Raw genomic sequence first — 14,459 nt, forward strand, 5'->3', positions numbered from 1 at the left:
ATGCTAACTGTTTCTTTTCATAGCGTTGTCTGGTTTCAGCAACAGCAAAACTGGTTTCTGCAGCAGTCCAAATATTCAAGCACTCTGCAAGCTGCTTGCTTTTTACAACATGTCCAATTTTCCCTGCATTCCTTGCAATCTTCCATTTTGTGTTTGGGCAGTGGTCACCCCTAGGTGGCTACATCACTCACTACTCTTGGACATATCACACATCTATGGCGATCTCACTCAATGCAAACTCTCCGACAAACATCTTCATCTCCCCTGCGGGTGGTGACTCCATCACCTCCCTGGCCCCACTCACCATCCACACATACCAGGCATTCTTAACATCTGTCTTAACACACGTCATGCTTACAATCCATCCATCTTTCTTCATGCAGAGAAGGCTGGTACATAAGAAGAGGGAGAGATCCCAAACAGGTGGAGGAATGCTGGAACTAAAGGTCCACAGACTTTGAGGAGCGATCAATTCAACTAGCCAGCGAGGATGTGGACCGTTCCTGTGCTGATGGAGAGGTTGGCGGTGCTCAACCAAGTGAGGATCCAGCACTGCAGCATCCATCATACTACCATGCTGAGAGTGATGTCTTTAGTGGCCTCTGCCATGCACTAATGACCTCTCCTTTCTTTTGCAGGAACATCTGGTAAGCAGCCGAGAGGGTTCATAACCAAAGTGCTCAACTCCACCACTAACAGCAATACAAAAAATCAATACAATTCACAGAACCCAACATTATAAATCTGAAACAAAAACGGGAAATGCAGAAAGATTTCAGCAGGTCTGGCAACATCTGTGGAAGGGGAAACAGAGTTAGCGTCTCGAGACATTGGCCGCAATTCACCGGGTGTTGCAATTCTCTGGTCCTGTTGGCAGTGCAGGTTTCCCGGCAATGTGGGGTGGCTTCAATGGGAAATCCCATTGACAAGTGGTGGAAATAGAGAATCCCATTGACAGCAAATGATGCATTGCCAAGAAACACGTGGCTGGGCAACCGGAGAATACAGCCATGTATGACTCTTCTTCAGACTAACTGAGCACGGCAGGCGAACTGAAGTGATTTCATTTGCGACAAATCAACTTTTCTCCACATCCAGTTCCAAAGATTTCTGCTGCTGAATACCATACAATTGATCATATTCTGGAGCTGAATTCAAAAAGCTCTGCCCAGCATAAAAACAAGGCAGCGGTGGCCTCAAAGTTAGAATGCTAGCTTTACCATCACATTTTCAGTCCTTTTTTTGTTTACCACCATCTTGTACAGGGCACAAAGTCCATTGGTGAAAACCAACCCCAATCTATATATATATATATACACAAGAATGCAGTTGGCTCTGTTTAAGTCTTAATTATTAGCCTTATTTTCTGTTAACATAGAACATAGAACAGTACAACACAGAACAGGCCCTTCGGCCCTCGATGTTGTGCCGAGCAATGATCACCCTACTCAAACCCACGTATCCACCCTATACCCGTAACCCAACAACCCCCCCCCCCCCCCTTAACCTTTACTTTTAAGGACACTATGGGCAATTTAGCATGGCCAATCCACCTAACCCGCACATCTTTGGACTGTGGGAGGAAACCGGAGCACCCGGGGGAAACCCACGCACACACGGGGAGGACGTGCAGACTCCGCACAGACAGTGACCCAGCCGGGAACCGAACCTTGGACCCTGGAGCTGTGAAGCATTTATGCTAACCACCATGCTACCGTGCTGCCCTATGTTAAGTTCATTCGAGGGCAGAATCACTTTCAAAGTATTGTTTAAATAATATAATTAACCATGTAGAATTTAAATTACTAGGACAGCACGGTAGCCTTGTGGATAGCACAATTGCTTCACAGCTCCAGGGTCCCAGGTTCGATTCCAGCTTGGGTCACTCTCTGTGTGGAGTCTGCACATCCTCCCCGTGTGTGCGTGGGTTTCGTCCGGGTGCTCCGGTTTCCTCCCACAGTCTAAAGATGTGCAGGTTAGGTGGATTGGCCATGATAAATTGCCCTTAGTGTCCAAAACTGCCCTTAGTGTTGGGTGGGGTTACTGGGTTATGGGGATAAGGTGGAGGTGTTGACCTTGGGTGGGGTGCTCTTTCCAAGTGCCGGTGCAGACTCGATGGGCCGAATGACCTCCTTCTGCACTGCAAATTCTATGAAATCTTCCCTAGCAACAAAGTCAAGCCATATTGAAATGAAATGAATGATAATCGATTATTGTCACAAGTAGGCTTCAAATGAAGTTACTGTGAAAAGCCCCTAGTCGCTATGTTCAGGCGGCGGTTCGGGGAGGCTGGTACGGGAATTGAACCGTGCTGCTGGCCTGCCTTGGTCTGCTTTAAAAGCCAGCTATTTAGCCCTGTGCTAAACCAGCCCCTATTGTATGGGTCAGTTGAGAGATTAATAGCCATTTATTTACTTGTACTATGAATTCTTCCACTGAATCAAATTATGAAATCGATAATACTTGCCTTTAAGTAAAAATATCAATATTCCCATACCACAGTAGTCACTGCCAACCTTAAGCTGATAAACCAACACCACAGGCTACTATCAGCTAGAAAGTCCTCTATTCATTATGATGCACTGATTATGCATTAACATGGAGAAATTTCAGTCCCTAATTGGAATGTTTCTTCTGGTTTTGATTTCTTTTTCCAAAATTGCTCCTTGCATGAAGTTGTTGGGAGGCACATTATTGGAGATTTTGCACTTAAGTATAGCTCAGCTTAGGACTTGAGTGATAATTGCCATTTAAAGGTATTTAAGTACTATTCTGTACCTTGCACAGCTGGTGCATTTAGCTGGCAAATTTAAAAGCTGGCAGCGCAGCAACAGCGACAGATGGTTTTGTTTCAGTGACAGCTTCTTTTCTTTTGGAGCACTGTGGGCATTGAGCACCATTAAAGAATAATTTAACAAATGAGAATCACGAGGAACAGCAGAGAAGGCAGTCCAAGAGGAAACAGGTCACAAAGACAGGTTGAAGCGGACAAGGACTGCTTCTTGGAGTTGGGATGCCCAGGTCTCCATAGCAACAGTGTGAGTATTCCAATCGACACTTTCGCTGCGCTTTTCATCTGTGTTTCTGATGTCTCCAGTGCAGATGTATTTTGTGTAATTTGAACCATTGCCGCTCATCCATGACTGTGAGGGAGCTCTACATGAGCAATTCTCCATGTTACAGTCTGTGTTCTATGGAAAGATGTGCTCGTGTAGACAGCTTGTTCAGACATCCTGTGCATAAGAAAACCCGATGTGGGGTTTTAATCCCAGTTGCCGCCTTATACCAATAACCATACAAAGCTACTTCCCAGTCTCTGTCTACTCTCCTGTACACAACAGCACTTGCTCTTCATCTTTATAGGCAGAAAATTACTGTCATTTTGGCTTTGTTTAAAGCTGACAATATTAACTTGGATTTAATAAAAGCAAAATACTGCGGATGTTGGAAATCCAATATAAAAACAGGATATGCTGGACAAACTCTACAGGTCTGGCAACATGTGTGAAGAGAGAAACAGAGTTAAGGTTTTGAGTCAGTATGACCCTTCTTAAGTGAATAAAAAGGGAGAAATGTGTTGGATTATACACTGTCGAAGAGAATGGAGCAGCTGGAGCAAAGTAGAAGGTTGGTGGGAGAGTTTGGACAAAGATGCCTTGGGTACGAGACAGAGGAGGCATTAGTGGCAGCTTTAAAGACTATGGAAGGTGCTGACAGGGGCAGAAAGGTAAGATCGAGAATGTGAATAGGAGAACAAAGATCAGTGCTCATTGAAAGCCAAACTTAAGAACAAGTGAAAGATGTCCCGCGGGAAAGGGGAGTTTGTTGGGAAAATGAATTTTGGGGGGTAAAAAAAGGGTCAACATGGAGGAGAAGGGTAAAACTCTAAAGCTGTTGTACTCTATATTGGAGCCAGAAGGATTCCGAATTGGAAGATGAGGTTCTGTTCCTCCAAATGGCTTTGGGCATCATTGGAACATTGCAGCAGGCCAAGGACAGGTGTATGGATATGAGAGCAAACTGCTGAATTGAAAGAGCAAGCAACAGGAAGGTTGGAGTCATGCTTTGCAGACTGAGTGAAGGTGTTCCGCAAAGCGGTCGTCCAGTGTCCACAATGAGATCAGTGAATACAGTAGGCCACATTGAAGGAGATGCAAGTGAAATGTTGCTTCACCTGAAAGGAGTACTTGAGGCCTTGAACATTTAGGAGGGAGGAGGTACAGGGACAGATGTTACACCTTCTGGGATTGCATGGAAAGGTGCCATAGGAAGGGGGTGATGAGTTGGGGCTGATGGAGGAGTGGACCAGGATGTCACTGAGAGCACGGACTCTGAAGAATGCTGACAGGGGGATGGAGGAGAAGATATGTTTCATGGTTGCATCATGTTGCAGTTGGCGGAAATGGTGGAGGATGATCCTTTGAATGCGAAGGCTGGTGGGATAGAAAGTGAGGATAAGGGGGACCCTGTCATGGTTCTGGGAAGGAGAGGAAGGGGTGAGGGAAGAATTTCAGGAAATGGGTTGAACCTGGTTGAGTGCCTTGTCAACCACAGGAGGGAGGAATACAAAACATTGGCTTTGCCATCCTGTTGAACACCTCTCCTATTTTTGGTTCCAAGGAAGTGAAATGAAGTGTAAATCAGGAGCGATGTTCAATGGGTGATGCAGCAGGTCAAAGAAAAACATAAATTTATCTATTTCCTTGTACTCTTATGTTCATCCATTTATGGTGAATGTAGGAATTTCAGCCATTTTGTATTCCAAGGTAAGCAACCACGCATAAGCAGATAAGAGCACAAAAAAATTTATCATTACTCACAGTCAAATCTCCACCACTCCCTGGAAGGTTTCCTTCCCCTACATGCTCCCAGGTCGGGGTTTTATACTATAGAGGTGATATACCATCAATTACAACATGAGTGAGATCAAGTGAATGAAGGCTTTAATACGCAAAGAATGTAGCTAGCCAGAGACCTCAGTACAAACTGAGCGCCGCCCACTGGATGCAACTTTATATACAGCTTCGAGGAGGCGGAGCCAGAGGCGGAACCCACCAGTGTTCCAACCCAAGCCTTAAAGGCATATCACACCAAACCTTAAAGGCATATCACCTGTCTGGTGAATACATTCACCACAAGGGGCTGCACCAATTAAGGGGAAGGCCGAACCCATTACCGGGGAGGTTTATATTCCCCAAAGGGCACGGGAAACTTGATGATTCCTATCCTGTGACCTCCGCTGGGGTTATAACAACTCTTCCCGGCCTCCCAAGTTCCAGAGATGTGTCTATGTCTGTCAAAACCATTCCTGGGCCTCTGGTCTGTTCGTATCGAGGTTGATGCTCTGGCGTAGTTTGTGTCGGCCCGGGGGGGTGTGTCCAGAGTGGAGAATGGTGTCTGTGTGATAAACATTGAGGTGGGGGAGGTGTTGCCGACGCTGGTGCTGGTGCAGATGCCTCGCACGGGGGCAACATGTTAATCTCGGTCTCTGAGTCAGAGATGAGTGGATCCTTGTCTAACATCTCCTCGTCCTCAGTTGGGGGGCTTTTGTCTTTGGCCACAACCGGGATTAGGCCGATGGGGGCGGTAGGGCCAGTGGTGAACCTGGTGGAGCTGGGACCGGGGGGGGGGCTGTTTGCCAGGGGCACCCGGCATGTGCCTCAAAAGGTGATGCACATGGTGATTGGATTTCCACTCGTGCCCTGACCTTGTAGGATACCTGCCTGGTGGCTGTCAAGATGACACTTGGGACCCAACCGGCCCCATTGCCGAATTCTCAGACATACGTGGTGTCGCCCAGTCAGAAAATTGCACTGGTCTTTGATACCCAGGTTCTCCATGCATCCCAACTCCACACCTACCTTCAGACTAAAAGGCTCCTGGAATGGGGCTGAGCCATGGGGGTCTACACTTATTCAGGCTTAGGCCCCCCTGATGGTCTCCATACCTTACTGGAATAGAGTCATAAATTTGGCCAATATGCCTTTGGGGTCATGTGGGTGCATTTGGCAAACCCTCTGCCAATCTAAGCGGAGATGTTGGAGCCAGTCACATCCCAACAGGCTTGGGCCGCGCCCATGTACAATGGCTAGTGGTAAATTTGCTGCCATATTCAACAGGGATGGTGGTCGTGCCCACAATCACAAGAACCCTCCCATGCAGGTCGCTAGCCTTGCATTGGTATCCTGGAGTCAGCGGATGAATCCTGGATCGAATGAGGTTAAAGGTGCATCAACTAATGACAGACATGGCAGCCCCCATATTGAGTTCCATGTGCGTCATGTGGCCATTCACCTGGAGCAAGATTTTGGATGGGTGCAGTTCTGGGTGCCACCACACAATGTCATTGTTGGTACTGGTCATCATTATCCTCCATGTAGTAGGTCCTGTCATGGGCGGGGTGGCCATGTCTTGTGGTGCAACGGGTGGGTGTTTCCTTGCGGGGCCTTCTGTGCCCCTATTCCCTGCCTCCTACTGCTATTGCTGCAGGCCGATAATTGTAATCCCAAGTCCTCCTGGTAAGGGGGAAGGTTCGGCAATGTTCCTGGGGCCTATTCCAGCATTTCGCCCATTTCCTGAAGGTGTCCCAATGCTGGGTAATGGGTTCTTCGCTCCTAGCGAGCTGCACATAGGGCCTGTTTTGGTGCCCGAAACTGACCACTGCCATCCCCTGGAGTTCTTGTACTCCTTGTTCAGTACTTTCCCGGATACTGCAATTTCTACAGTTTTGTGGAGGTGTAAATGGGCTTCAGTTAGTCGTGTTCATTGCGTGGCAGGATCACGGATCCCACATAGTAACCGGTCATGTAGTGCTTCACCCAGATTTGGGCTAAATTCACCAGTCCCAGCTAGTTTCCTGAGGTGAGTCAGAAATTCACTGATGCTTTCACCTTGGGCCTGGGCAGCCATGTGGAACTAGAAATGGTGCACTACCAGTGGCAGTTTCGGGTCAAAATGTACCACTACCAGGGAGGCAAAAGAGCAGGTGCCCGGAGGGTCCAGGTGATTTAGGATTTGTATAATGCGATGCATGGGCCCCCCACAAGCTCTCAGCAAGGATACACTTTGGCGCTCGTTGCCTATAATTGTGTTCATGCGGAGGAAGAATTGCATCCTCTCTATGTATAGCCCCCAGTCATCTGTACCTGCATTGAATGGTTCTAACTTCCTGATATGCGGCTTGATGATGGTTTCCAGTGGGGCCTAATGAATTCTAAACAAAGTAGACGGGCGCGTAGCAACCAGTGGCGACAGCAGCTCCACTGAATACTCATCATCAGTGTTAGATCTGAGGTAAGCAGTTAAACATAAGCAGTAGGTTAGAGCACAAAGACGTTTATTATTACTTACAGTCAAATCACCACCACTCCCCGGAAGGTCTCCTTTCCCGACCTGTTACACCTGTTAAGGGGAAGCCCTGCCCCTTTACCAGGGAAGTTCATATTTTACAGAGGGCATGGGAAACCTCCTGGTTCCTATCCTGTGATCTCTGCTGGGGTTATAACAGTATGTGACTGCTACAGTCATGTTTTTAAGAATCTTAGTTTGAAAGCCAGCTAGGCGTGTTGGAGACAGAGGTGCAATTAGAGCATCATAAATGTTTGAGCTAATGGACTTTTCATTATATTAAGAGGGGTCCTTGAAGAATAGTTAATTAGAAAAGTTAATGGGAGGAGCCAAGGGTTGAAGCAGTCAGGTGTTGAGGTTTTCAGAGTTAGTTTTTGGCTGGAAGGTGAGCTAAAAAGGTTTTTGAAGAATACAGTCAAAGGTTTTACATAGTACTGACACGGTGTCAAGTCTCTTTTCTTTCAAGAAGTCTTAAAAGATTTCTCTTTCTCAAAATGGAGTGTCGAAGACATCTCTGTAAAGCAAGAATTCCTGAGACTGCTAACTATTTAAAAATGAATTGCGACTTGAGATAGTTTTGCTGTTTGAGGAGAAGTAAAGATAGCAGTTAAGGGTTATGGTGTCACTGTATTGTTAACATTGTTCAAGGGGTAATTGTGAGCTATTTTCTTGTGTGATGTTGAAGATATTTTATTCTGTGTTTGTAATAAAGTTTGTTTTGATATCCCATATCCCTATTTTGTGCGAAATCACTCCTGGAGCGAGGCATCCTTTCCTCAGTCTTACAAAACATATGTAAAATGTTGGGGTTTCTGTCCTAACCACTGTTGGGGTCTGATCCAGGATCGTAATATATTGTGAAAAAATAAATTGAGCAAGCTTCCGATTAGAGTCATAGAATTTACAGTGCAGAAGGAGACCATTTGGCCCATTGAGTCTGCACGGCCCTTGGAAAGGGCAGCCTACTTAAAACCACACCTCCACCCTATTCCCATAATCCAGTAATCCCATATACCCTTTTTGGACACTAAGGACAATTTAGCATGGCCAATCCACCTAACCTGCACATCTTTTAACTATGGGGGGGAAACCGGAGCAACCGGAGGAAACCCACGCAGAAACAAAGAGAATGTGCAGACTCCGCACAGATAGTGACCCAAGCCAGGAATCGAACCTGGGACCCTGGAGCTGTGAAGCAACAATGCTAGCCACTTTGCTTCCGTGCCATCCAACCATTCAGTCTACCCGTCTTGGACCAATTGTACTCACGGTTCAGGTCATTTTGACTTTGGGTAATAGTATAAAATGCATGATATAAAGTTAACTGCTACATTGCTCTTGATGATTATTTTAATTTCAATTGAGGAGTCAGAAGTTGAAGTCTTGTGATCTGAAAGGAGCCCTCAAGTCTCGACTCTATCTTGGGAATTCCCTGTGGCCTCTGTTTTAGATAGAGTACAGTCCAACTCCAATCATGGGCAGTGATGCAGCAGGGCTTTGGATGGGTAGAGGAATGGGACAAGGAATGGAAATCCAAAGTCCAGCTTTTTCAATGTCCTTGGCTTCTCTGAGGTTGAGAGCATACTTGGCAGCTGGCCACTTCAGTACTGATGCGGGAACTACTGGTGAGTCCAGACTACTGGTGAGTCCAGGCACAGTTAATGGACTTGACGTTTGAAGAAAAAGCATTGCATGTTTTTAAAAGAGTTTTCAGTGTGGTTTCCTTACAAAGGGAGATACAGGAGACACCAGCCTCTGGCCTCCTCAATGTGACAAGTGCTAAGTTGCATGGGCAGTTGTCATTGCTCTGTAAATGGACATTCTGCAGTGCAAAACTTTAGGCTAGTCCATGGCAGAGCATCCATGTGGTTACAATTCCAACATATCTGTCTAGGTCACTGGCCCATCCATTTTCAATTCTGAAGGTTTTGGGGGAAATTGAAATGACTGCACCAAAACACTTACCAAATCCAGAACTATGAAACCCGATTTGAACTGAAGAGAACAATGTATTAGTTGCCTCTAGCTTTGCTAAAACAGAAAATATTAATTTCCAAGTGTGAGTTTTCTTTGCATTACAACTACTGACTATTATTCAATTTTGTATAAAGGTGCTAAAGCTATGATTGGCTTGGCTTATTCAATGTAATTGCAGGAACTTCATAGGTGAAAATGTCTTTGTAATACAATAATTGTTTTTGTGTTCTTCATTTTTTTGTTCCCAAAGGCAAAGTGATTATAGTTCTTTAAAAAATATGAAGTGCACATTAGCATAGAGTGAAAACCCTTTGGTTCAGCAGCCTAACCTAATTTCTAAATCAGTATGACTCTTCACAGCTACTCTGAAGGAGAGTTAAACAGCCTTGAAATGTTAACTCTCATCACAGATGCTGCCAGGCCTGTTTTTTCTGCTTTTTGTTTCAGTTTTCCAGCATCCGCAGTGCATTTCATTTTATCCAAACATAGTTCATGGAATATGCCACCCGAAAATTCCTCCACTGATCACAACAGAATTTCCTGAGTCAGGAGGAGCTTTCAATTCCAATTGTAACAGCAGTTGCCTGCATCACTTTAGACACTTGAGGCCGTGTTTTCATGGAGGAGGCGGGAATCAGGCGGCGAGTTTTGTTCTCAGTTGGGAAACCTAACCGGGAATGGTTTGCCGTTTTCATCGAGCCGGAACTAATTGGGAAGGTGATGCGCCTGCCAGCCAAATAATATCTGGGACGAGGGCAGGATTGGGAATGGAGGTGGACACCAAGTAAACAGTCCACATTTCTGCTACGACTGTGCAACCATGTCTGTGGCTGCCATCTGTGAAGAAAAATGAAAAACATATTGCACCTTCAAATTGGCCAGGACAGCTGGAACCCAAAGAGTAAAGCGTTAACTCTAATAATAGCTACTGAGCAGATGGGTAAGGAGACGATTGAGTGTGAAGCATCTCAGAGAGTAGCCCCAGCTGTGTCTTGGTCTTACTTTGTAAACAGTCAGTGTGCAAATATATGTGTTTTCAACAAATTATCCATGCGTCCAGCAAGATCTCGTCTGGAGAAAGAAAATAATATGTTCTGAGATAAAACAAGATAGGGTAGGGACATTTGAGTGTTATTAAAATCTAATTACCGTGCCATCGATTTTCATCAAAATATTAACTGTTTTAAATCACTTGCAACTTTTCCAATGCTGCCAACCCTGTTCCCAACAGGTTGGTTATGTTTGGCTTTCTGCAATAAACAATGGCTACCCTTCCTTATGAAAATCTCCTTATGAAAAGGCGACCCCCTTAATGAGCTGCTTAATGACATAAATGTACCCTGTTAATGAATGGGGGAGGGGGACTTCACTTTCCCGCCGTTTCCCCGCCCATGAGAATGTTGGCAGGTTTGGAAATGAAGGCAGTGGGTTAGCACACAGGCTGCCGGCACCATTTTCTTCTGACGTCTGTTTCTGCGACAACCTGACTTTAAGTGCTGAAAAATCCAGCCCAGAGCAAAGGAGGTAAAATGGAGAATAAGGGGACCAAGATGAGTGGAAAAATTATCATAACCTTTGGGGAGCCAGACCAGATGCTAGGTTGACTAATATCATATTTTATTTTTGGGGGGGGGGGCTAATCAACATGTTAAAGGTACCTAATGCCAGAAATTCAGTGCTGGGGTGAATGCCGGGCTAGCTTGGGAGCAGGCATTGACTGCTTTTCAAATATTAAAAGCTTTTAAAATATTTAAAGCAGCAATTTGTACCACCAAATGCAGCCGTTTACCTTAAAGGAGCCTTATCAGTTTACATGTTATACTCACAGCAGACTGGTCCTCTGGGATCACTTGGAAACATATGCTGTAATGTGATAGCACTGAAGAAAATGTCTTTAGTACCTTAAATGTCACATCAAAGAATTGTGCATCAGGCTTGGGCTGCTAACTGTCGAGGTGACTCCCTTAAGGTAAATGATTGCATTTGGTAGAGCAAATTGTTGCTGTGAATATTTTAAAAGGTGTAACTATTTGAAAAGTAGTTGATGGTCTGTGTCCAATCTACCCAAGCCTTCTTCCCACTACTAAAATTGTGACATTAGGCCCCAAGGCATGTAAATTAGGAACAACATACCGATTGAAGGACCCCATTCGAGAAATTAGTCAACCTGCCAACTAACCGGGCTACCCAAAGATAATGACAATATCATAATTTATTTTGGTTTATTTTATCAATTAAGTGCAGAAAGGTGGCAAGCAATGACTACTTCTAACATGGGAGCCTAACTACCAACCCTTGACATTCAATGGCATTACCATCATTCAACCCTCATTGTGGGCAGCATTGTAGCACAAGTGGATAGTACTGTGGCTTCACAGTGCCAGGGTCCCAAGGTTCGATTCCCCACTGGGCCACTGTCTGTGCGGAGTCTGCACGTTCACCCTGTGTCTGCGTGGGTTTCCTCTGGGGGCTCTGGTTTCCTCCCACAGTCCAAAGACGTGCAGGTTAGGTGGATTGGCCATGCTAAATTGCCCTTAGTGACCCAAAAAAAAGGTTAGGAGGGTTACGGGGATAGGGCTTAAGTGAGGGCTTAAGTGGGTCGGTGCAGACTCGATAGGCCGAATGGCCTCCTTCTGCACTATGTGTTCTATGTTCTATCAGATAAGGATTATTTGTGGTAGCTTTAGACAATACTCAGGGGACTTCCAGTCGAACTGAACAAGAGTGTATTGGTAACAAGTAAAAGTAAACTATACTCAGCCCTCGCAGTCACTAAACAGGTCTTCACTCTCTGGGCGGGATTCTCTAAAAATGGGGCTATGTCCTCATGCCGGCAGGAAAACCGGCACCAATGACTCCGGCGTCAATGGCCTCCAAAAGGAGGAATTCTCACCTTTCTAGGGGGCTAGGTTGCCGCCGGAGTCGTCCCCACTGCTCCAGCCGGCGGCGAAGGGCCGGCATGAGTTTGTGCATGTGTGGAATGACTGACGTGATCTCGCGCATGCAGGACGGGCCGGGGTATTTCCGTGCATGCGCGGGGGTTCACTTCTCCGCGCCTGTCCCCGGTTAATATGGTGGAGCCCTACAGGGCCCCAGCGCAGAGGAAAGAAGGCCCCCACGGACCCAGCCCACCCGTAGATCAGTAGGCTCCGATCGTGGGCCAGGCCACCGTGCTGCCCCCTGCTCCCCCCCCCCCCCCCCCCCCCCAACAGGGTCGGATCTCGCCGCCTCCCCCCAGGTCGGCGGGACTGGGCAAGACGACGGCCCATCGGGGCCCTGAGAATTGCCGGAGGGGCTGCTGTCAATGGCCCCCGGCCGGCGTGGCAGGGATCCCGCCGGCCCCCAAATAACAGCGCCGGAGAATAGGGAAGCTGGTATCGGGGTGGGATTCGCACCTCCCCTCAGGGATTCTCCGACCCGGCGCAGGGTCGGAGAATCCCGGCCTCTTTCTCCAGGTGCACTCTGCTCAGGACCCCACTCCTCTCATATTTTCCCAATTGGTTAGATTATCCCGCGCGATAGCCCCCTAGCTGGACACATGGACCACGAGGGCCTTCCTCTTGAAGGGGCCATGCTACCAATGTTAGGGGCCATGCTGGGGGGCATTTCACAGTAAGTTCATTTGAAGCCTACTTGTGACAATAAGCAATTATTGTTATTGTTACCATTGATCAGAAACTTAACTGGATCAGTCAGGTAAATACTGGGGCTACAACATAAGGGCTGCGATTCTCCCAAAAAGGATCAAAGAGCACATTTAGCTGCATGTTTCCCAGTGCTTGTAGCTGAGGCCACACAAAACCCTGCTTTGTACAGTGGGGAGCTCTGCTCACCGGAACCCCCGATTGTAGCAAGAGATCAGAACGCTATTTTTAAATGGCATCCCGACCTCTGAGGTCTCCAAAATGAGCCCCGACCTCCCAGCCCAAATGCAGTGTCCCTTCCAGCTGGCAGTGCCACCTGGGCACCTTGGAAGTGCCAGATGGTACCTGGGTGGCACTGCCAGGGTGCCAAGTTGGCACTGCCAGGTGTCCAGGTGGCAGAGTAGCAGAATACATTCCTGTCCAAAGGGCATGCAGCTGAGGGCCTCCGAACCATTTGGAGTCCCATGAGTGACGTTCTGTCTGGTCCCCATTTGTGCGGACCAGCAGCAAACGGTGCTCACCCAAGGTCTCTGAGGCAAAGGGATTGAACCCCAAAGCCTCAGGAACCTCAGGAATCTGAACATTGGAGTGAGGCTTGCTGCCTTGCTCTAATATGTTCTAAGGGGCTGGTTTAGCTCACTGGGCTAAATCGCTGGCTTTTAAAGCAGACCAAGGCAGGCCAGCAGCATGGTTCAATTCCCATACCAGCCTCCCCGAACAGGCGCCGGAATGTGGCGACTAGGGGCTTTTCACAGTAACTTCATTGAAGCCTACTCGTGACAATAAGTGATTTTCATTTTTTCATTTTTTTTCATATGTAGGTTTGCCAAAAAGTAATCCCGCCCATCGTGGGCAGGATTCACATTGCAACGTCTCGCAAGATCGTGTTGAATCTTCCGAGGCGTGTCGAGCCAGAAAGATCCCGGGAGTGGGATCTCCCAGCTTTCAATGGCCACGCTGCACTGCGGCGAGCTGCTTTCCAGGCGCAGCATGGCCGTTGGATTGCGCCCAAGGTCAGTGTTTGGATAATCATCATTGAGTGGCTCGCCTTCTGATTCCCCAAAGGTTTTCCAACATCTACAAGACACGTGTCAGGAGTGTGCTGGAATGCTTTCCACTTTCCTGGATAAGCGCCGGTCCAACAATGCTGAAAGCTCAACTCCATCCAGAACAAAAGCCCACTTGACTACCACCCCATCCATCACATTGAACATTCACTCCAGCATGCCCCAGTGCACAGTGACAGCAGTGTGTATAATTTACAAGAAGCACTGGAGTAACACATACCATAGCACTTCTCAAGCCAATAACTTCTATCAACGAAAATGTCAGAGGCTGCAGATACATTGATATACAAACCACCTTCAAATCAAAACCTTCCAAAGTAATACATTCCTTCACTCTAAATCAACACTCTGGAACCTTGCTGACACCACTGTTAAGGTTCACATACCAGACAGACGCATGATTCAAAAAGTGCAAGTAGGGATG

The 14,459-nt window shown here is 46.9% G+C and overlaps 1 long non-coding RNA gene across 1 annotated transcript in view; it reads left to right on the forward strand.

Annotated features, from left to right (window-relative positions):
- The first annotated feature begins 2,927 nt into the window (after window positions 1–2,927).
- The window catches only part of LOC119972966, an 87,192-nt gene continuing 75,660 nt past the window's right edge, over window positions 2,928–14,459 (forward strand). The window contains exon 1 of the long non-coding RNA XR_005462201.1: window positions 2,928–3,038. This is a non-coding gene — a long non-coding RNA (uncharacterized LOC119972966). The remainder of the gene's footprint in view (window positions 3,039–14,459) is intronic.

This window comes from Scyliorhinus canicula, chromosome 10 (genome assembly GCF_902713615.1).
Source record: "Scyliorhinus canicula chromosome 10, sScyCan1.1, whole genome shotgun sequence".
In the NCBI taxonomy this organism is placed as follows: Eukaryota; Metazoa; Chordata; class Chondrichthyes; order Carcharhiniformes; family Scyliorhinidae; genus Scyliorhinus; species Scyliorhinus canicula.